General features: G+C 26.5%; 1 protein-coding gene and 1 non-coding gene across 2 annotated transcripts in view; one reads left to right on the plus strand and one right to left on the minus strand.

The window, feature by feature from the left end:
* Positions 1-400: 400 nt before the first annotated feature.
* TRNAS-GCU (transfer RNA serine (anticodon GCU)) lies at positions 401-482 on the minus strand. The gene has a single exon. It is a non-coding gene; the product is annotated as a tRNA-Ser (tRNA).
* A 5,095-nt stretch (positions 483-5,577) lies between these two features.
* The window catches only part of LOC107173271 (neurensin-1-like), a 35,888-nt gene continuing 18,138 nt past the window's right edge, over positions 5,578-23,327 (plus strand). The window contains exon 1 of the mRNA XM_089220232.1: positions 5,578-5,836. The gene's annotated coding sequence lies outside the window, so the exon portion shown is untranslated. The remainder of the gene's footprint in view (positions 5,837-23,327) is intronic.

The raw sequence follows: 23,327 nt of genomic DNA on the forward strand, positions 1-23,327 counted from the left end.
AGTGTTGTAGTACACTTAAAAATGACACGTGTAACAATTTTTACTAAGTGACGTGAGCATTTATGTACGTCAACGAAAATGTGCCATACGATAAATGTAAGCACATTATTTACTGTAAATTTAATGTTACAAGAGTATATATTTTGCTAGTGGAAATGGATTTTGATTTATCATAATATCGGGACCTAATGTTTTTCTGTAATATTATTATGTTTACAGCAGTTTACAGTTAACCGTCAATGGCCATCAACGCCCTTTTATTTGCATATAAAATCGAAATTAGAAATATTATGTAGAATAATATGAAATTATATTTATATACACAATTGAACAAATTATCTGCGAAAATGATAAACGCAAAAAAAAATATTGTAGATTTCCAAAAAAATATCTACCCGCTCGACGAAGATGGGATTCGAACCCACGCGTGCAGAGCACATTGGATTAGCAGTCCAACGCCTTAACCACTCGGCCACCTCGTCAGGTGAGGAAACTATGACATTTTGACAATTTAATGGTAAATGTATAAAACTGTTGTATACTTTTTTTTATAATTGAACACTGAGATTGAATAAAAATAAAAATTATTACAGATTTATAAGAAATATTATTCATATTATGTTAAAAAATGTATAAACAACTTTATATATCTATATACTATATATGACATATATATCTTATTAAGTACTTAAGTATAAACGTTTTAAATATACCAAGTTATATAATAATATAATATATTAAGTAAATTTATTATGAAAATATTATTGTAGCGATTTTACTATTTTATTGATTCAAAAAGAGTTTAGGAAATTGAAGAAAATTTAACATACAATATAGTGACAAAATATTTTGTATATACCTACTACACTATATTATGTACCTTTTCCTGCTATACCTCTTATTTGCTAGTTTGCTAGTTAATAGTGTGTACTCAACTATCAATATTTGATTATTATTTATTTTTTATTATTATTATCATTATCTATTTACTTCCTCAACTGTTCTTATTAATTTATTATTATTTATATTTTCTTAACAGATTGAATAAAACATTAAAAAAAAAAATTATTATATTCATATTTATAAACAAATACAACCAAAACTTATTCAAATGGTAAATACCAATAGAATCCTGTAACATGGGTACTCGGTAAACATTTTCCTAGCTCTGAAAATAAAAGTTGGTGACAAGCTATTTATAATCAATGATTGTAGCCATGGGCGTCCCCAGGGCCCAGGGTGGGTAAGACCGCGCACTTCCCCTCCTAGAATTTTAAATTTGTCTTCCAAAGAATTATCTATAACGCGCCAAAATGTAATCATTAAACGTCTAAAAAACTTCATTCATTTTTAAATTAATTTCCCCCCCCCCTAGAACAATTTCTGGGGCGATCATGCTTGTACCGTTGTACCTACCCCGGAAGAAAACTCGAATTGAAACAAAAATCGTAATATAAATATTATCATTTCTATTGATACATTTTTTAATAATTTTACTGTTTCTCTATTTAGAACAGAACTTGTATTTTATAGATTGTTTCAAATATATCTACTCGTCACGTTTATTTTCGATAATTACAGCTATAGTCACCCTAATTTTAACTTTTTACATTTGATAGACAACAATATAATTGCGGGTCGCAACGTCCATTATATATATAATATATTCTAAACTATCACATGAAAGCACTTACTTTTATCGATGCAAATTATAAATACGATATGTTCACTCAATGTTTATCGTTTTATGTCTACATTGCGTGTACAATGGTTAAATCACTAATGTTTAGTTTATATTATCATAAATAAATTACATTAATGGTAATTGCAGTGGTTTATGCGATGGACATATTGTACGTTTTGAAACGGAAGTGGATTGTAAGTTCTGAATGTTATTCTGAACTGAATTTGTAGGATTATGAACATTGATCATATATTTTGTTTCTCAAAAAAATATTTGCATAAAATCAATGATTCAGGTTATTTTGGCAGTTCTTTTTTTTTTTTTTTTTTGATAGATACAAATTTGAAAATTAACCGGGATATACGAATTTAATGAATATTATACGCACACGCATTTGAAGGAAATGGATATTAAGAAAGATGTTTGTACACTATCATAAAAAACCGTATTTATTTCTCTTATTTTCGCTTTAAATCGATTTTTTAGTGTTGTATAAATGTGTAACAACTCTAGGGAATGAACACTACATGCTTGAAATTCCCTTAATAACATTTTATTTCTTATTTTGTTTTAGAAAGTAATCGTGCAAATGACTTCATTTACAATGCATATTTGTAAAAAAAAAAAAAAAAAAAACAAAAAAACAGCAACGCAAAAAACATAAACTGAAACATTAATATACTTGTCTACTTGGCAGGTTTGTATGTGTTTTAATTTGTTTTCGTAAATTTAAAGTTAATCGTCATACCCTCCGAAAATTATAAAGTTTTTTTATAAATTCTTTGAATTTTTATAGTTTAACCATATACACAACCATATGGCATATGCCATATACTAATGTTTATTTTGTTAACGATAGGTATTAATATAATAACGTTCTTTAAAAATTGATTGATTATCTTTTTCAATTTTTATAAATAGATAGTAATGTAGATATTACCGTTCTAGGTATACGACAAAACTAAATTAAAAAATGTAATTTTATATTTGAATTTGATTAAATGTGTTTAACCTATCCAATAAGTAATATTATGTTGTATAGGTACTTATTATTTTTATAATACTTAAAAAAAGTTGAACATTAAATTCATTGACTCGGATTGGAAATATTGTTCAAGTTTGGATGGTAGCCAATATAGGTTAGGTTAGGTTAGGTTAGGACAGTTTTCTATTTTTGGTTTCTATCCATTAATCACCAATTACTATAAGTAGGTAGGTAATACAATTGAATTGATAAACAACGATCAAACGAAAGGTTTTTGTTGCAGTGATAAATATAACGATGAGAAGTAGAGAAGAAAAGTTTAACTCACTAAATTTGAAAAATAATATCAACATGTATAGTTGTATACCAAATAAAAAGAAACTATTTGAAAAATAAACAATATGCTGAAAAACTTGTTTCGAATACTGAAAAGTTATTCTAATTATCGATAATCATTGAATTCCTACACATAATACAGAACCTGTATTTTTTTTTATTTTATCATATTATAGTCCTCGTACACTATCAAGCTACTGAATATTAAAATGTATTAATTAATTCTAATAGGAATGTTATAAGACTAAAAACGCCTTAAAATTTTGTGCATCTCAAATGCGTTGTATTAATTTCGAGTATACAAAACTTTCAATTTACATTATAATTGAGCAAATAAAATTTTCATTGTAATATATATATATATATATATCATTGTAATATATATATATTTCATTATAACCATTGGTTATAATTTTATAAATAACACGTTTAAGTATTAGAACGTTTATTGTGCAGTTGCGTCCCCCGATACGATAAGACCAAAAAATGTAATTTAAATTTACTTATTATAAATGAAACCCGTATTTGACGTATGCATAACAATTCATTGTTCACATACAAATATACAATCATTTGTTATGAGATTTTTTAGGTCAATTGGTTATAAATATCGATTTATCAATGCAGAATAATCAAACGATAAAAACCTTTAAAACAAAATGAATAATTAATAATAATAATGAAAAAAATAGGTAAATTCGTATTATAATTTATAATTCAACTAAAGTATAAAATGCAAACGGTGAGTTTTTTGTTTAGTTAATGTACTTTATACACTGTTAAACCAGCGCACGAAAATATTATATAAAATATATTATAATAATTTCAAAGTAATAAATATTTGTCTAAAAACTATACGATATTTTGTTTCGTATTCCTAGGTATTCTATAACCATCAATGTTTATTTAACGCGCCTTTTTTCTTTATTATTTTATCGCTATAACATAATATAATTACGTAGTGCGTGCTCGTTAAATATAAAAAATAAAAGCGTTTAGTTTAAAAGGAGCGTACTGCGTACGTGTATAATATATATATACATATTATAAAGGCTGGTCTCTGGTAATGTGTATAAACACTATATCGATCAGAGCAGCGCAAACTATGTTATTTTATTCAGTCGATATTTTATTCGTCAACTGAGACTAGGTTATAAAACATAATATTCGCATAATAATAATAATTATTACTAGTTATATTTTGGTACCTCGTACCTATAACGGCTATAACCCATTTATACGGTTATACCTTTAATGGGACTATTTATGCATTCGCATATTTATTAGGAGAGTTCATAATATTATTACAAACATATTAAATCGAATTCAACACAAATGTATTAACGGTATGTATAATGATATGTATTATTGTATTAGTACCATAATTGCATTTTAATCGAAACATTTCATACAATTTTCCACATATCTTTGAATATTAATTAGCGCCTATACTCTTTTTAGGATACCTATATATTACTGGCCACCCATGACACATACATGTTTTTCATTTGTAAAAACAATTTTTTAAATCAAATTAAATGTAACTGCAAATGTTTGTTGTAGTCTGTGTACAAACATGAAAAATCCAATTGAATCCTATTATCGAAAAATTACAAAATTGACGATCATATTAATTGTTGGTTAAAGAATTTAAATTTTAAATTGGTTTTTAAATAATATTATTTTTTCGTCAGTCAAATCGTCGTACTAAACACTTGAAATAAAATATAGGTAACTAGTGCCGAATATAATATAATATAATATAGGTACCTAATCAATAATATAATATCGCATAATTTATCGTAACATCTGGCGTGTAAGATATTATACTATATAAATATACAATGATAAACGAATATGATGTATTTTTCAATCTTTTCGCCACCACATATTATATATATACAATAGTGTTACATTATATTAGTATTACCTATTATGTATTTTTTTGATTGTTGTGGGATTTTTTAAAAAATGTTCTAAAAGTTTCAGCGTTTGAATGTTCGATAAATGGCCTCAAGTTATATTATTGATATTTAATATAATATAATTAATGTTACCCATCTACCGAGCTACATAATATTATGACAATATGGTCTTCGCGGTGGTTCAACATTATTGTCGACTGCCGTACACAATAATATTATGTTCAAGCGGTGCACAGCGTGCAGTACCAATCACTTAATATCAATTATTATAATATTAATGTATTGTAAGGTATTTAGGAGGTGTGTTATCCAAAACATTTCGTGTTTTATAATAAATATTATTATAAATAGGTATACGTATACGTAATGTGTACAGCTGCTGTTACGAGAGCTGCTAACAACAACAACAATAACATTATTATGGAAAACGTGGTCGAGATTTTTGTTTCGGGGGCGACACTGGGAGAGGCGGCGGCGCCGGCATCGAACGCCAGTAGAGTGCATATACGTGTATACAGTATATATATACATTATACATCCATGTAAAGTGCAACTGTGTGTGTGTGTGTGTGCATTTGCGTGTTTTTGCGATTGTGCGCTGTTAGTGTGTGAGTGCGCGCAAATACAACGTTATACACGACCACGGCGGCGGAGACGCGCGCAATTCCCATTCATTCGCCGAACGCAGTGTAATCAGCACGCCGATAGCTACCCCTCGCGAGAGACAGAGTACGCCGTGCCGCCGCCGACAACGTTATCATCATCTCCGCCATCGTCATCATCATCATTATTATTGTTGTCATCATCATCACCGCCGTCATCATTACGCGGTGAAAACCGTTTGGATTCGCCGATCTCATACACCTGTATACACACAAAGCCACGCCGCCGTGTCGTCCGCTTCCAGTGAGTAAAAAAAAATTCATTTTTAAAATTTCTATCTCATACCTATACTGCGCAAAAACCAAAACGATAATCACACGTTATATAACAATATCATATCGAAGACACCATCAATTTTATATTATTAGTTATTATTAGGTACCAATATTAATATTAATTATTATTGTCATCTCCCAAACTGTATAGTATAATAAAAATTCGATCGAACGGTGGCGAACGCGGATAACGTATTTTTTTGCAAATTTTTTTTTTTTTATCAACCGTCGGCAAATATTAATAAATAAATAATAATAATAATAATAATAACAACAATAATGATAGTAATATCGCCGTGATAATGAAACGAGGTCAATGCACCGAGAGCTATGTATTATAATATGTAATAAACTAATAACGTTTAGATATACGTGTATTAATAATATTTTGCTTTTACGCGATGTCTTGCAGAACATATTTAGTACTTACAGGCCAAATGCCAATAATGATTTTATTATCCTCTGTAAACTCTATAAAGTATAAATGGAACACAAAATATGTAAACGAAATTTCAATGCATGATGATTATTTAAAACTCATTCTCCAATAATAATTAAAAAAAACGGGGAAGTGGATATCTCTGCTGTGCAGTAGTTTACAAGTGGGTTACTGTAGTAATGGATGGAATTAAATTTGAATCCAATGATATTAAATCATTGTACCTATACAAAAAAAAATTCTGAGCGGAGATGGTTTATCTGTCTAGGATATAATATTATAGATTATTATTACTTATTAAAAAATTTGATTTTCCGGTGGATATTTTTTAAATTCTTTTTCTGATAAAGGTAGATAAACTAATAAGGAATCTTGAATTAAATTTTCAAATCTCAGATTGAAAAATAAAAATTTTTATGAATTCCTATCTAAGATAATTTGAAGATTGCCGTAATTTTCACGTATTTAGTCAAAATTTGAACTTTAAATGCTTATAAAAATAAATCAGGCCTATGTATTTTTAATATTTTTCAACTGCTATTGTAACAATATGTTGGAAGCCTTGTACTAAATTTTTAAATCTTAGATTAAAAAAGAAAATTTTTTATGAATTTCTAACTAAGATAATTTGAACATTGTCGTAATTTTTACGTATTTAGTCAAAACACACACATCATTGTAAAATCAATACATTCTTCGTTCCGCTCAGAATCTAAAATGTTCGATGTATGCATCGACAGAAACATTAAATTCATTAAAAGTACTAAAATAAATTATTCTTCAATTTTAACAATAATTTCGTTGGATAAACCTTAAGTGAGTGTATTAATATTTTTAGCCACACAATTATTTTTTTAAGTACCACCTGTCTTACCAGACTTATAGATAATTGAATACTTATGTTTACCAAATTAAGTAATATATAGTAGTTTCATTTTATTACTTAACTAATAATTTAATTTAAATAAAGGTAGGTTACATCACAACTATTTAAATTATTCAAACATTTATTTACTAACGAAGTTTGAGATATTTAATGATACCTAGTGTCTTTTGTAGTTTTGTCTAGTTCTTTTTAAAATATATAAACATTATAAACACTAGGCATTTACTTCTATTATCGATAGCCAGTTGTCGGGCAAATTGTTACTGATTATAATATTGCATGATTGAATTTTGTTACTCAAGCAATCTTATAAAACGTAAAAAAAATATTTTAATATAATGCGATATTTTTCATTAACTACCATTTAATTTCAAGTTAAATAATTGTTGAAACTTACTTACTTGTTTTATTAAATTCTAAATCATTTATAGGTTTGTGGCACATAATATTCTTGCTTCGCTCATCATATAGTTTTGTATATTTTCCAATATATAGAGGAAGGAACTGAATGAAACTTTTCAATCTCCAAAATGTTTTAACTGAAGAACATTCGTTATTGTGAAACTAATAGCTTTCTAGTACTACTCACAATCTAAAAAGTATCTGAGCTATTAACAATGAGTTAAGTAGTGACAATATACTATATTTTTTTCATTAGTTTAGCAAAAATATAAAAATGTTAAGACACAAAAAAAAAAAAAATAATAATATGATAGATAACGAATAAATGAAAAATGTGTAGGGGAAAGCTGGGTAGTTCCGTACTAGAGGAATTACAGTATGATGAGATCTGAACAATGAGTGAAGGTAGAAAAAAAATTATTGATGTTCATTTTTCTATGACTGTATGTTTATAGTTATCGATATAACTATTAACCTCATTTATAATTCCTCTTAAATTCCTGTTATCGCAAAATATGTATTAATCACTATTTTTTTTTTCATATATTGTTTTACTTAACTTTGTTTGATGTAAAAAAAATTGCATCAAATTACGGAAAAGGAAGTATAGTATATTTAATGATATAATTTGGAGGACTATTGCTTATACTTTTTAGTTAATTGCTGTTAATTTAAAACCACCTAATGTGGGGCAAAACCGTTGGGACAAAAACGTATGTATTCAGAACCAACTCAATGTGTTATAATTTACTTTATAACTTTTTATTAAAAATAGTTCGTAATTATGTGCGCAAAACAAATCGTCAATAGTGGATTATCGGGGAAGTGAAGGGGGTCAAAATATTTTAACTAATATACATAAAAAAATAAGTATATAAATGTATAACTACTTTAAAAATTTAGGGAGGATGGAACCCTTCTAATCCTCTGTATACGGACTTGGGGGAAATTAAAATATATTACAAAGTGCGCCTCACTGATTATATATATTTTTACTATTTTAGATCATAAAACCGTCTAAACGGTTTTGCCTCAAGGCTAATACGGTTTTATCCCACCTATTGGGCAAAATCGTGTATTTTAGTACATTCAAATTTGAATTTTTTTTTAGGTTCAACTTAAGATTTTTAAATAATGCGTAAATATTATCGAATATGCCAATATTTGTGATATAATTACGCAATCCAATTTCAAATTCCTAAAATATTGCAAGTTCTACAACGTATAGAAGTTAATAGTACGGTATTTCCCCACCCTCTCTTTGATATGTTTTAAAACCGATCAGAGTATAAGTACAATTTTTTAATAGGATGGATAGATTATAAAATAAAAAATCTTTTTTTGTACTATGAAATACGAGTGTGAGGAAAAATAATGCATTAAATAATATAATATATTATGTCTTAAAAATGTGAATATTTTCATATTAATTTTATTATATATTTTTTTTAAAGTAAAACATCAAGAGCATATTTTTTTTTAAATATTTAATTATTATATAAATGTCTAATAATGATTGTTTTATTTGCTAGAAAAATAAAATTTAATATAAAATACTGTGAACTCTTTAATCATTTAAAGTCGTCTCATGACGCAAAAAAAAAAACTGATAACAGTAGGTAAATCGAATAACGAAAATTTAAATTACATTTTTATCGAATTGGTATAAAATAAAGTTTTATTTGACGACTAATTACATGGACCGAATTTAATGATCTGCAATGTCGTGATATATATTAATTGATGTTTCATTCAATCTTAATAGGAATGCACAATATTGTCGATTCACAGGATCATAAAAGTAAAAATATTATACAGAAACAATTCTGTTCAAAACGAATATCTGTTTATTACCCTCTATACATATATTACTATATTTTTTGATATTTAAATGTATAAATCGTATGTTATTATAGTGTTATGAATTAGATAAATTAATTATTTACTATAGTGGTATTACTATATTTTTGTAGTTCGTATTTATTCGACAATATTCGCAAAATTACGAATTATCAACTACTAGGTACGTATATAATATAAAATCGAAATGAATAAATTTTCTACAATGTGTGTCATATTATATGTATCTGTAAAGAAAACAATTCCTCCCTCAATTAACATATTGAATAGATTCCCTTTAATTCGGTTTCATTTCCATGGTCTTTGATTTATACCTACAATAATACCAGCAATGTTCTCATACATTATACATATATATGATGCGTATATATAGTGTAGAATTACCCCACGTCATGACTTTGTGGAGTAGTTAATTCGCATCCCGTGGTGTTTACACAAATGGAACCGTATTGACTTTTGTTTAATATTTTTCTTATCAAAACTTTGCGACACACAACGTTGGTAAGTGTTTTCAAATGTTTGGACGTGACACAGCGAACGCGTGGGTAGTTTTCTGAAATAAGACCTTGCAATGTGAAAATCATTGTAAATACGAGGGACTGAGAGAGCTAAACGTACAATTTTATCATCACCATTCACCACCATTGTTTGCTACAGTTGAATTACTGTAGATTAAAAGAAAATTGTTTAAGGTTTATGAACGGGGAACTTAACTCTTTGAATAATAATAACAAAAATTGTATATATCTCTTGTAAAATGTGATTAAATATTAACTTTAATTATCAGAACCGTCGACCACCGTAGTAGTGTTTATTTATGTTTATATTTAGGTCTCTCAATAATTTATAACAATATAATATAATATATCCTTTGCTATATAATATGTATGATAAAACGCATCCTGGCATGATTAAATTAGTAAAATGAATACTATTATTTCTTAAAACTATATAATATAGGTAAATTACCTAACCTAACCTTACCTAAGGTAATAAATTATTATTTTGTAAAAAATATACATTTTTTTTTAAATTTAGGTGGGTGTTAGAATATGTATTAGACAATCAGTATTAACTTTATATTAAGTGTTAACTATTATACATGCTAATAACTAGTTTATATGCTTGAATACATCGTAGTTCATAATTTATCATTCACTACACGTTCGGAAAAAGGTTTATTTATCAGTTAAATATGTACTTTTACTTGCAGGTATATCAATACTAATTACATACGCGTAAATAGAGAGAGTGATGCGATGCTTTAGCTAGGCCAAAAGTATATTTGAGCCATTTTAAGTTTTCTTAGATATTTTCATTAATTTTTACAGAGCTTACCTAACTTATATATATTAATTAATAATTAATTTTTTATATTTATTTTAATAATAAACTCATCTTCACTGGTATAAACGATAATAAATATTTATATCTTACAAATTATAAACTTTGTGGCCATTTCTTCATAAATAATAGACAACAGCAAGAACTTAAGCTCTTTAATTCTTACAAGTTATGTGTATAGGTGGCATTATATTACTCGAGTGTACTAGATATGTCAAATATCTACAATAATATCAAATACAAATTTTAAAATTTATATGTCTCTACAATTGTTAATTTTTTAATAGCAAAATCGATTTTGTCTAAAAATGGTTTTGTATTTTATCAAATTTCCGTTTTACTCAATTTGTATTTTGTTTTTATCGATTATTCTGAAACCATAATTACTATAGCTACTACTACCAGAATTCTCAAAATTGATATATTTATAGATACGATGAATAATCTTATAATATTATAACATTTATCTTTCTCCTCAAAATCTGAAGTCAAAGTAAAAATGTATCATATTATATATTATTATATATCCTATTAGCTGTATTTTTAATCGATTTTCGTTTCACTTCCCTTGAAATATTTATGTGAATCAATAACTTTATCGTGAGAATTTCTTCACTCAAAAGTTAAAAGCATTATTGCGATAAGTTTACTAATTTCATATGTTACTTACTATTTTACATTTTATTAAACATTTGAGGTCTAGAGTCTATAATAGATAATGAAATATTGTACATTCATCTGCAATGATAAAATGAGCAGTTTTTTATTACGATGTGGCATATTTTAAACTTTAATAGCGGCATTTTAAGATTGTAATTAGGTATATGGCAAGGTACAATTTTCGAAACACATTAATTTATATTATTTTAACGCTATTTGTGTTTATTTATCCTTGGTTCAAATAATTTGGGGACACGCGTGGGGAATGGTGCACATCCTCATCAAACACACAAACGGACAAACGAAATGAAAACATGGAATGAAACGTCATAAGTCATAACCCATAAACAGTTACTAACAATTGCCATTTGCTAAACTATTTGTTTTGTGAACCATTTGGTAATGGGGCTTCCGTGACTTTACTGAAAACGGTGAAGGTACCATTACACCTGGTAATTGTAGCCTAATTGTAGCCAACAGTGTTTAAGCGTGAGTGGGTTGTTATTAAAAGCTATCTCCGGTCAATATATTTGTTTAACGTAGGTAGTAGTGTATAGGGTTGGTTAGTTGTTGGATAAAATGTAAAATAATGACGTATACCGTTTAGAAAATTCAAACGAATAATTCTGTCGTATTCAGTAATAGTTATCTCGTATATCTTGAATAATAAAAACCAAACCCTTAACACAATTCCTCTTATTTTTTATATTTATCCGGCGTCTTATGACTTAAAGATATTTATTTTAATGCACAATGACGTTACTGAAGAATTTAAACTTTGAATAGCGCTATTTTATATAGTCGGACGACTCGGACGATCGTATTAAGTTTGCTTTTAAATGTGTATTTATGAGATAACGCTAACAACGTTCTTATAATATTTTAAATGCCTGCAAATATATCTATGATTTTTCCAAATAGCTGTATAATATATGGGTTTTGTTTTACTACAATGACTTAAATAACGTTCATTCGACCATATAATTTGTGGGTGTACTTAAATAATTACCTACTACGATTTAAAAACAGTTCAATGTTTGTCAGTAATAAATTGAACATTTTTTTTTTGTCGTAATAAAATTGTTATACTTAATCATATAATTTTTTTTTTTTTTAATTGAATAACATCAATTACCTATACACTATATAAGGTAATAAATGCTTTTTTGATATTTATTTTAGTGTGAGTCAGTATTATAATATTGATAAAGAATACATATAGCGATTAAAAATAAAATATCTATCACATTATTTGATTTATATAAATTCAATTTATGACAGTGGATAATTTGGAATTAGTTTAGATAGTAATTACGTCTTATTATAATACTTTGTAAGAACGCAAAAGTTTACAATAATCATATATTCGTAGGTTCATATTATGTAATATATTGTAATTATAATAAAATTAGTATAAAGTTTTGTATGAAAAGAGAGAACTAAGTACTCGTGGTGCCAATGTAGCACCTCTTCTGAAATTTCAGGTTTTTACATGCAAAACCTTGAAGCACGATCAAATGCAAGAATTAAAAGATAATTTTATTCTTTGAAATTATAATACTCAACAAGTACTAAAGTTTTTGTAAATCGATATTTTAAATTTGAAAGCTTTATGAAATAGCTCAACAGATTCTCGATAAGATTATTGTCAACATGATAGCAAAATGTAAAAGAACAAAAAAAGGGATTTACGTTCTTAACAGACAACAGTTACAGAAAGTGCTAATTGTTGATTTTTTGCTGTTAATACTATATTAAAAATGTCTCTGGTTGAAAAGTATGTATAGGTGTAAGATGCCTACACAATACGAGACGATATTAAATTTTATTTGGGCAGTATGGGGTAGGGCTGATATTATTTGATGATTCACTCTGTATATATTTGTCTATATCAATTAATAAGTTTTTATTGGATTAAAATAATTAAAATATAATCGAAAACTTATACACAGGTTCTATACTTAGTATTCAAGAATAGGTATTTGATTGAATTTTCATATTATATAATATTATTATCGTTGCATAAATAGTTTTTACAAGGACCGATGACTGTGAGATAAATTTAAAATATCTGTACATTCAAAATTTGTCATTATAATTATTTAAGAAATTACTATTAGTAAGAACATTTGAAGAAATATTAAAATGTATACAAAATATGCGATACTAATACGATATCACCACCGTTATTTGATATCGATTTGCCCCTCCTCGGTGCCACGGTAATTCAATAATACCTATATATTTACTCTTGTGCATTGTTCATCCTTGTTTATCATTCATTTTTTCATATTGATAAAATCATACTTGGATTTGAAATAAATCACTTATCGCCAAAGATACAATAGAAATAAATAATAAAGTGAAGGCCTACCAATATAAAGTATATTGTATATGAGATACTGAAAATTGAATGAGAAAAAATAATTTAAAAGGTTGTGAGTATTTCGAAAATTCAACATTAATTGATTTTTATTTAATTGAATATACGTTTTACCAACGTAGAATGGTGAGTAGACAAGTGAATGGATAGCTTTTATATTGGATAATATTTTCATAGTATTAATCAATAATTATAATAAATTATTAGTCGGTATTCAATATTTAAATCGACGAATGGCAATTTCATCATGTTAAATAGTCAACATAATTTAAAAAAATGTTATGTGGGTGACATTGTCACAAAACATTTTAAATTTTCTCAATTTAATAATAATTGCTTTTCATATTTTTTTTTAATCAAATTCAGTTTCTATAGCCAATAGATATTTAAGTGCATTCCAAGTCATTTTGTTTTATTAATTAACAACGAGCAGGGCTCAATATTACAAAATATATAAAGAAATACAACATATTTAATTAAGTGGCAGTGATTGTGAACTAGCCTCTGAAATGATTAGAAAGTTAGACAAGACTTTAATTAGGTAATTGGACGATTGTGGCTAAAATTCGTTGTGTTTGGAGACAGTATTATAAGGAGAGATTGAGCGAACGGAACATAAAGGAACTCGTAGCTTGAGTAATAGTGTTATAGACGATAGAATTTAGTTTCAAGTAATATAAAATAAAAATTAACGGAAAATAATGACCTTATATTTTGTTTCCTTGGACCAGTATTTTCCAAATTAAAAGTTGGCAACTCTACTCGAAAGTTGATACGATAAATATATATGAAGTAAAGGGCATCGGTTGAACCATTTGTAGTAATAGCAAGTTATCATAGATTCGTCTATCAGATAATAGTATTGGTACTTGGTAGACCTAACGAATAGAGAATAGATGAGCAGTCGTAAATGTTGAAAGGAAACGCAAAGTGTATTAGCTCTAAACTGATGACTTGGCGGCCGTATAGTAAGGTCCTGAAGACTTGAGATGACATACTCAAGTATGGAACGAACCAAAGAACAGTATAATGAACATTGAGTGAAGAAGAATGCCTAAAAATATTTGTCTATTAATGTTTAATCATTGTTGTTAACTTGTTAAATATGACTTATATAACTATGTATTGTAAACTGTAAAGATTTTTTATTGTAACATTGTACTAGCCATCTGCCATCAGTGCCCATCACTAAATTAGGTAATGCCATCAATTAACTGAATTTCCAATATTTTATTATTCATATAAAAACTGTAATACTCATACGTCTAAAATTAATAATTTCAAATTTATAATGATTGCGAATATATTCATCTATCCAAGCTATAATTTAGTTGACAATTTGAGAACTTCGAACTCGTCTATCCTATATAATAACCTCAAAATTCGATTCGTATTGTTTATAATGGTTAACGTGTGATTGTTACTTGGTAAATGGTAATAATAAGCAAACTCAATTATTTTTATTTTATCGGGTTAAAACGTCAACGGAAAAGTTCTGTATGTTTTGTGTTCTTTGTAATATCTATTTGTAAAGCTTTACATTTCAGTAAGTTGTTTGTTTTCACCAGAAACAAATAAATAGAACGTAGAATTAATTACGAAATTACGTGTTTAATACTACACAATGTAAATATTTAAAAGATATACACCAACATCTAAATGTATATACTATTTCTAACGCTATATATAATAGTTGTATAGTAAATTTAAATCCATTGTACTTTTCGAAGCACACAATTCATAATATTTAATAATACCCTTGTATATTTTATTTAATAGTTGATGAGGAATAAAATGTTAAAGGTATAAAATATACCAATAAGTCGTTTTGAATAGCACATTATGTTATACCAAATGTAAAACCTATATGGCTACTGTAGACAGGCTACAACTATATATATATTGATAAAGGCAATGTGTGTGTGTGAGGTATCCTATATCCAAAAATTTCTACCTAGGAGCAAATTATTTTAATTATTTAATTTAAAGAGGAGCTCACACATGGATTTGTTGGCCACAAAAAAACGAAATTTAATTCAACCGTATAAAAGGTTGTAATTGGAAAACAAAATAGTTATTGAAATTGATGTACCTACAATAAGAAGGTGGCTTTGCTCTGCTATACATTTAACGACGCGTGAGCCAATGTATTGGATGAGTTTAATTTGAAATCAATGATATAAAATCATTATATACGAAAAATAATTTGAAGCAAAGACTATGGTCTATCGATCTAGTAAATTTAAATATTTTATTATATTATTTAAAATAATTTATGTTACTGTTAGTGATACGGTTGGTTGAATTAATTTTTGCAAAAACATTGTATTTTCGCATAAATTATTAAAGTGGTATACTTTGAAAATTTCAAGTACTCAATAATAATTTTCAAATCACAACAGAGCAACTGAAATTGTTGTTATTTGTTTAAAGCTTAAACATCTAATTTCATCCAAATTTGAACTTAAAATATTTATTTTTTTAAAACTGTGTTTATATATTTTTTTGACATTTATGTCACAGTATGAAATACTTATAAAAAACATGTTTTATATTATCAAATCAAGCTATAAACATTTCTTTGAAAATTTTATAAATTTCTAATTAGAAAATAATTTGCAAATTTTCATGATTTTGATGAATTTAGTGAAAACAAAAATTGCGTCTAAGCATCTATTATCTTGGTTGATTTTGAATTGCTATTTTAACAACCAACTAGGAACCTTGTATTAAATTTTCAGGGTTATTGGTTTTTAAATTACAAAAAATAAAAATCGTTCGATAAGAAATTATTTATTTACGTGGGATTATCAACTTCGTTTTGAATTTGAACTTCAAAAGGTTATAAAAATTAATCTTATTTTTCTGTTAACTGTTTTTTGTTTATGGTAGAAACAATTATGAAAAATATTGTATTTTATTAGGTTTTTTCTCGACTTTTTTTAAGAAGATTTTTATCTTTTGAACACCTTCCCTTCCACCAAAGTACCAAACAAGATTCATTTAATTATCAGAAAATATGCTGAAGTGAGCAATGGAATTATTTTTATTTGTTCTAAAAGGCAAAAACACGCAAAAAACAAACTTTGTAATAAAATCAACGCATTCGTCCTTCCATACAGAATCTAAAATGCGTGTAGTTTATTTCCATTTAACAGAGTTTAAGACGGGGTGAATCCACTAGCATTATTTGGAGAAAAGCTGTATAGAATCTGCTAGATTCATCAATACACCTATTATAAAAATCAAAGACTTTAAACGTATATTTAAACCATTATGCAATTCATAGTTTTTCCGACCGATTTTCATAACATTTTCGTCAATAGATTCAGCAAGATCAGTTATAGGTTACTTTTTATTACTTACTTTTTACCTTTTAACATATAAATTTTGAATATATTTTACTCACGAAAAAAGATTATTTTTTTATTCATTTACAATATATTAAATTGTTGCCATTGGTTACAGAAAATAAAATAGTTATTACTAGTTGATCCTGTGTGATATTGCCCGTAAAAATAAAAAGCCGGTGGAATTACTTTTTCTTAAATTCATTTAAATGAATTGCGTATATTTTTACCACAGGTATTTCGGGTGTTTTGACCAATTATAAATTATAGGCTTAAAACTATATCCATTCATAGTAACTAATATTTTTGCTAAATCTTTTGACAAAAATTTTCATCTATTCTGCTATCACAAACAAACTGTGTGCTTACCAAATATTTATAATGCTGTATACAGTAATCACTTGCAGATTATCTACTTGTATATTAATAAGGAATACTCTCTTTAGTCACCACCATAACTTTTGTCTTCTTATTTATTTTCATAAGAACATAAGGAAGCGTTGTAGCAGTATATCGTTAAACTAATCCAATTAGTGTTGTAAGATTTCCACTGCCCCAGTTATCATAGCAATATTTTCAGAAAATCTAATATATCTGATACTTTCCTGTTTATGATTGTAACCTTAGCTTTTTTCTTCAGTTCCTTAATAACTTCTTTCTATAAGTATATTGAATGGATATGGCGACAATAAGTATAGCGTACTCTTCCAATTTCGGCTGTACATACTACATTTCTGATTTCTGAATTCTAACTACTTTTTCTTGTTCTTTGTACCTATAAACAGACAAAGAATTGAGTAATAACTTTCCTGTCTCTCTAATTCAACCGAGCTCTATTTAAGGAAATGATCGATAAATTCCAATTTATGGTGTTGAAAGCTTTTTCTAGGTAGATACATCATTGTATATATTATTCTTGTTTATGTTCAGCCTCCTTTCTGTTAGCATTATTAATGCTTAAGTACTACACTATCAGTGGCATATGAGGTTGGGGCCCACTAGATGGGTACATCCAAGTTGGGAAGCCATAGGTACTACATTTATTATTTAAAAAAAAAAAAAACACCTAGTTTTTTTTGTTATGAAACATAAGGAAGGTGACTTACTGACATTGTATTATTGAATGCGTTTTGTTACAATATAAGTTTGTATGATATAAAATACAAATTTAATCATTTTTAGTTCACAATAATGTTACATAAAGTTTCACAACTAATTAACAAAAACACCACAAAAAACTTTCAAAAACTTGACTTAAAAATGAATAAGTATTTATAATTTTTCTTCATTTTTATACGTCAAACATGTTATTATTGTTAAACGTCTGAACAAAATAGGTAGGTACCTAGCTAATTTTATTTATAAACAATTTATTATTTATTCCTACTTTATAATTATTAGATTAATGACAAATCAAATTATATAATACTTATTTTATAAAAATATGATAGTAAAATATGTCTGCAGAATAAAACTATAAATATCTGTATTCATTACATAAATAATTATTTATATTTATAAAATGTTGGTTGTAAGTATCGAGTATTTTTCTGGAAGGTAATGTTCTTGAGCTGGTACTTTAGAGAGGTCATTTTTTGATTTTCGAAACGGTACTCGAAATAAAAGCAGCTATAAAAGAGAAAAACGTACGATTCACGATTTTATAATTTTGAATAATTACGGACGACGTTTTCTACCAGAAATATTGCTTCAAATTAAAAATGACAAGAAATCTTTTTTGTTGTATTTTAGATTTTGTTCCTTACGGTTCAAAGTTCAGAAAAATTTAGCCATTTTCGAGCTATTTATAGACATTTTAATTTTGGGAGTTTTTTTTTTGTAATTCGGTTAAAAATATTCGTAAAAACTTGAAATTTAGGTCGTTTACTAACCTAACCTAACCTTACCTAGACATGATAAAATTTTCAAAACATTTGAGTGACTCTTCAGCTTTTTCTTTTATTTTATATTTTTTTTCATTTTTATGATATTTCCTAATTATAAAATTACCTATTTATATAAATCGTTCTTAAGCTACTCTTATAACGCTTTGTTTATCACCATCGAAACGAATAAAATAAAATAAAAAAGATTCCCTTATCCGCTCAGAATCGTTTTTTATCAAATTCAATCATTGCATTCAAATCTACGTAATACAGTAAAATTAAACTATCCTGTCCGAGGACCGAAAGGACGATGGACAAACATCCACCGCTGAAATGCTGACCTATTTTTTTCTATTTCATTTTTATACTTGAATTTAAACTACCCTACTTAGTAGATAACACTTAAAGAAAAACGTAATATTATATTATTAAGAGCTGTTAAGTTTCATAAACGTTATATATACGGTAGGTAAAACTCATAAAATTTCAATAGAGAATCAGGTAAAAAATGTTCGCGCTATTCATAATTGAATTTCTTACTCATACCATAACGCTATTTATTTTATTTGAAGTTAATTTCAAGGATACGATGTATGAACTCAAGAAGACAACGTGTGCTTTTTTTCTAATGGAGCTTATTGCTTGTTCACATAATATACAATATTTATTTATCTATTCGTGTGGTATTATTCGGGTTATACTTTCTATCAATATTGTAATTGTTGAACTATAATAGTTATACTGAAAGTTCTTAATAAAAAAAAAAAATCGGGTTATACAGCTTTAATGCACTCAAAAATTACAAAAATTAAATATTAAAATGAAAATTATAAGTATAGGTTTATTGAGACTGGATAATAATTTATAAAAATATGAGGGGGGACAACAGTTTTAAAATTAGTTGAATATTCAGCGAATTTTTTTTTTTTTTTAAATGCCCTGGGGCTTTATTATTTAAACGACCCAAAGGTCTTTATAAATATGTTTGACAATTACACATATTTTACATACTTGACATAAAATATATATATATATATATTACACGTTGATGGAGTCACTTCCAATGAAGTGTCTCCTGCCTTAATCTAAAATCTTAAACTAAGTCGTATGGTTTCAGACGCTTAAGACGTCGGATATCCTTGGATATTATTCTATTATACGAAAAATACTATTCAGCGAATAGCACCTTTATTTTAAAAAATACCAATAGGTATTTTATGGTTTTCATACTTTGATAACTTATGCTAATATTAATAGATATTAATAAGAATCACTATTCACTATAATCGTTGAAATTGTATGTAATATTTTTTTTTTATATAATATTGTTCAATATATCCACCATGAGTTCATGAACATGCACTAGCTGGTACTAATCAATTTCATAGCCCAATGATCTTTGCAATGAAATCAACGTGTGGCTGAGGATATGTTGCACATTATATAGCTCTAATTATTTAACAAAGATCATTCCATAATATACGTCTATAACATTTATTTGTATACAGCAGTTCATCATAACTGTCGTCATAGATATTTTAAACAATGTTAAAAAAAAAACAAATAAAAATAGTGTTTCTTACCTATCGTTGATAAGCATTAGTCATAAAAGTGTGAAAATCATACAATTTTACAATAGTATGTTGTATTATTTAAAATATAATAGTTGATCTCATTCATTCAAATTTAATCGATTTCGAAATAGCTTTCTCTTCATGTTATAAATTAATAAATCTACATAACAACTATTTTTGAATTTTTAATGAATAAAAAAACACGATCAGCGTTTCATGATTTTTTTTAGACAATGATAAAATGAAAGCTATGTCATATATTATTATATTGAAAAAAAAAAGAATTACACTATAGTCTATAATATATTATATTTAGCATATCATAGTGACATATTTTACTCTCCAATTATTTTAGTGTTAATATTATTGATATGATATAACTTAAACTCTGAAGCACCTGACCATAAATAGCTTTCATTAAATACATTTTCTTAATACAATGACAATTTTTATTAGGTATACAATATTCATACAGTAATTGATTTTTAAATAAATAAATAAATAGCAAGTATTTTAAAAAAAAGGTCAAACCCATATATTAATCGAAACCAACATTTTACATTTTTGTTCTAACCCAAACCGATAAAATTATTTAAGTCCCTGTTAAACCTAATGTTAGCTAATAACCCTGTCGGCCTGTTGTTGATGCTTATAAAATATTGGATATTATTCAAACACGCTGTTAAAAAATTCGGGGATAACCTTCTCATTTTTCTCAAGGTGATTACTATAAATAATCAGTCATACATATGGATATGTCCATGTACCTAATACATTATATTGATATAATAATATGTTTTCATCTATCTAAATCATATAGGTAATAATGTCAAATATACCTTGCTGCCTATATAAGAATAATAAACTATTTTTCTTTATCTTCCACATTTTATATTGTTTCCTTATAGTTATAATCAACTATTATTGATTATAATGGACCCATAGACCATTATACATTATGAAATATACATTTAATCCACTGTGCTAAAATTATTTTTTACACCAACACGTTTGTCTTTATATTATTATTATTGTATATTCTGCTTCTGAATTATATTAAAATTATTAAATGGTATTTTAAGTTGGATAAAAATTAAAAATCAGAATTTAATTATTATTTCAGTTCTACACATTATTTCGAAGATAAAAAATCGTATTTTTATGTGGTTTTGATTAGTAGACAGATTTAATATTACTAAATAATATATTCTATAATAGATGTTGTTTAGATTTCTAAAAAAAAATTTTTAATTTTATCTTTTACTTTTTTGCCTGTCAGCCAAGTACCAAAAAAAAACTTTTTGTGTAAACGCTTATAGAACGAAATGTTTTATTCAAACTGATGGAGGTAATCCATTTGTCCCTATCACATTTTCTATCTGCTATTTCTTATAAAATATAACACTAAAATACACGTATATGTATATATTTATATTATTGTAGTAAAGTAAATTCTCGTTGAATTCAAAAACTATGTTATTAAACTAACGCTATAAAGTATAAACCGTAAAAGCGTATCATTAATAATTCATAATATTTTATTATTTTAGATTATTTATGTTATGTGTGATGGAGTAATGGATATCCGTATCCATTTTTTTTGCTGCCATTTGTTTTCATCTTTTAAAAATGATTAATTATTGAACATTTAGACGCTATTTCTAGTGTTATGAATTCGATTTATATTCAGTGGCTATAAGATGTACATTCTATCAGTTTGAACTTCTTTAAATTATACTTTCTTATTTCCTTTGCTTAACATTACGTTAAATATTATCGTAGCTGACGAATATTAATAACAAATTATCAAATTAGGAAAATATTTAAAGCAAGTTTTGAATTAATGCATTAAAACATACACAATGAAGATGTTACTTGTTATGTACTATGTTGATTTAAAATGAAGAAATGGAGGAATAATACGACGTCATACATCTTAAAATAATTGTATATTATACGTGATTTGTATTTTTTTAATTAAAATACATAAAAAATATTTTAAAATAATTTCAAACAAAACTATGTTGTAGCTCCATTTAAGCCTTGCAATCTGCTGGGTAGTATACGAGCATCGCTAAATCAGGGAAACTTGGTATTTTGAATACAAATCACGCTTCAATTTATTCTATACCTACTCAGTTTCTTATTCTGTAACGCTTCGACGTTTAATATCAACCAAAATAATTTTAAATAATGCCAGACTTTTTTTTTACCTAAATAATTTATTGATTTTAATATGAATTTCAAATTGTTTATATTTTTTTACAGTAGTTTATAGCTTTCATTATTAGTTAACATTTTAGTTAGATATACTGCTACCTAGTAGTCAGTACAAATTTACGATATAAAACTTTTAATTACAGAATCCTATTTGATTATAGAATATAGATGGAATTTGTAACTGATGGGTATATTAACTATGTATAGCGTGAATGCTTTAAATCAAATAATATAAATAATCAGGTTCAATCTGTTCATCAACTTGAATTTGTATTAAATATTATTTAGAGATTTAGAGATATAAAAACCAAATACATGCATTAAACTTATTTTTAGATATACTATATCTCTAGATAATCGTACCTAAGCTAATTTGTATTCAAACTTTTTTTTTATATACGATTTGTAATTTTGGTTGATGAAAAAAATATCTGCACAATTGTATAATTTATCTG

Source organism: Diuraphis noxia, unplaced genomic scaffold (genome assembly GCF_037042655.1).
Source record: "Diuraphis noxia isolate RWA-SAM2 unplaced genomic scaffold, SU_Dnox_SAM2 contig0002, whole genome shotgun sequence".
NCBI classification, from domain to species: Eukaryota; Metazoa; Arthropoda; class Insecta; order Hemiptera; family Aphididae; genus Diuraphis; species Diuraphis noxia.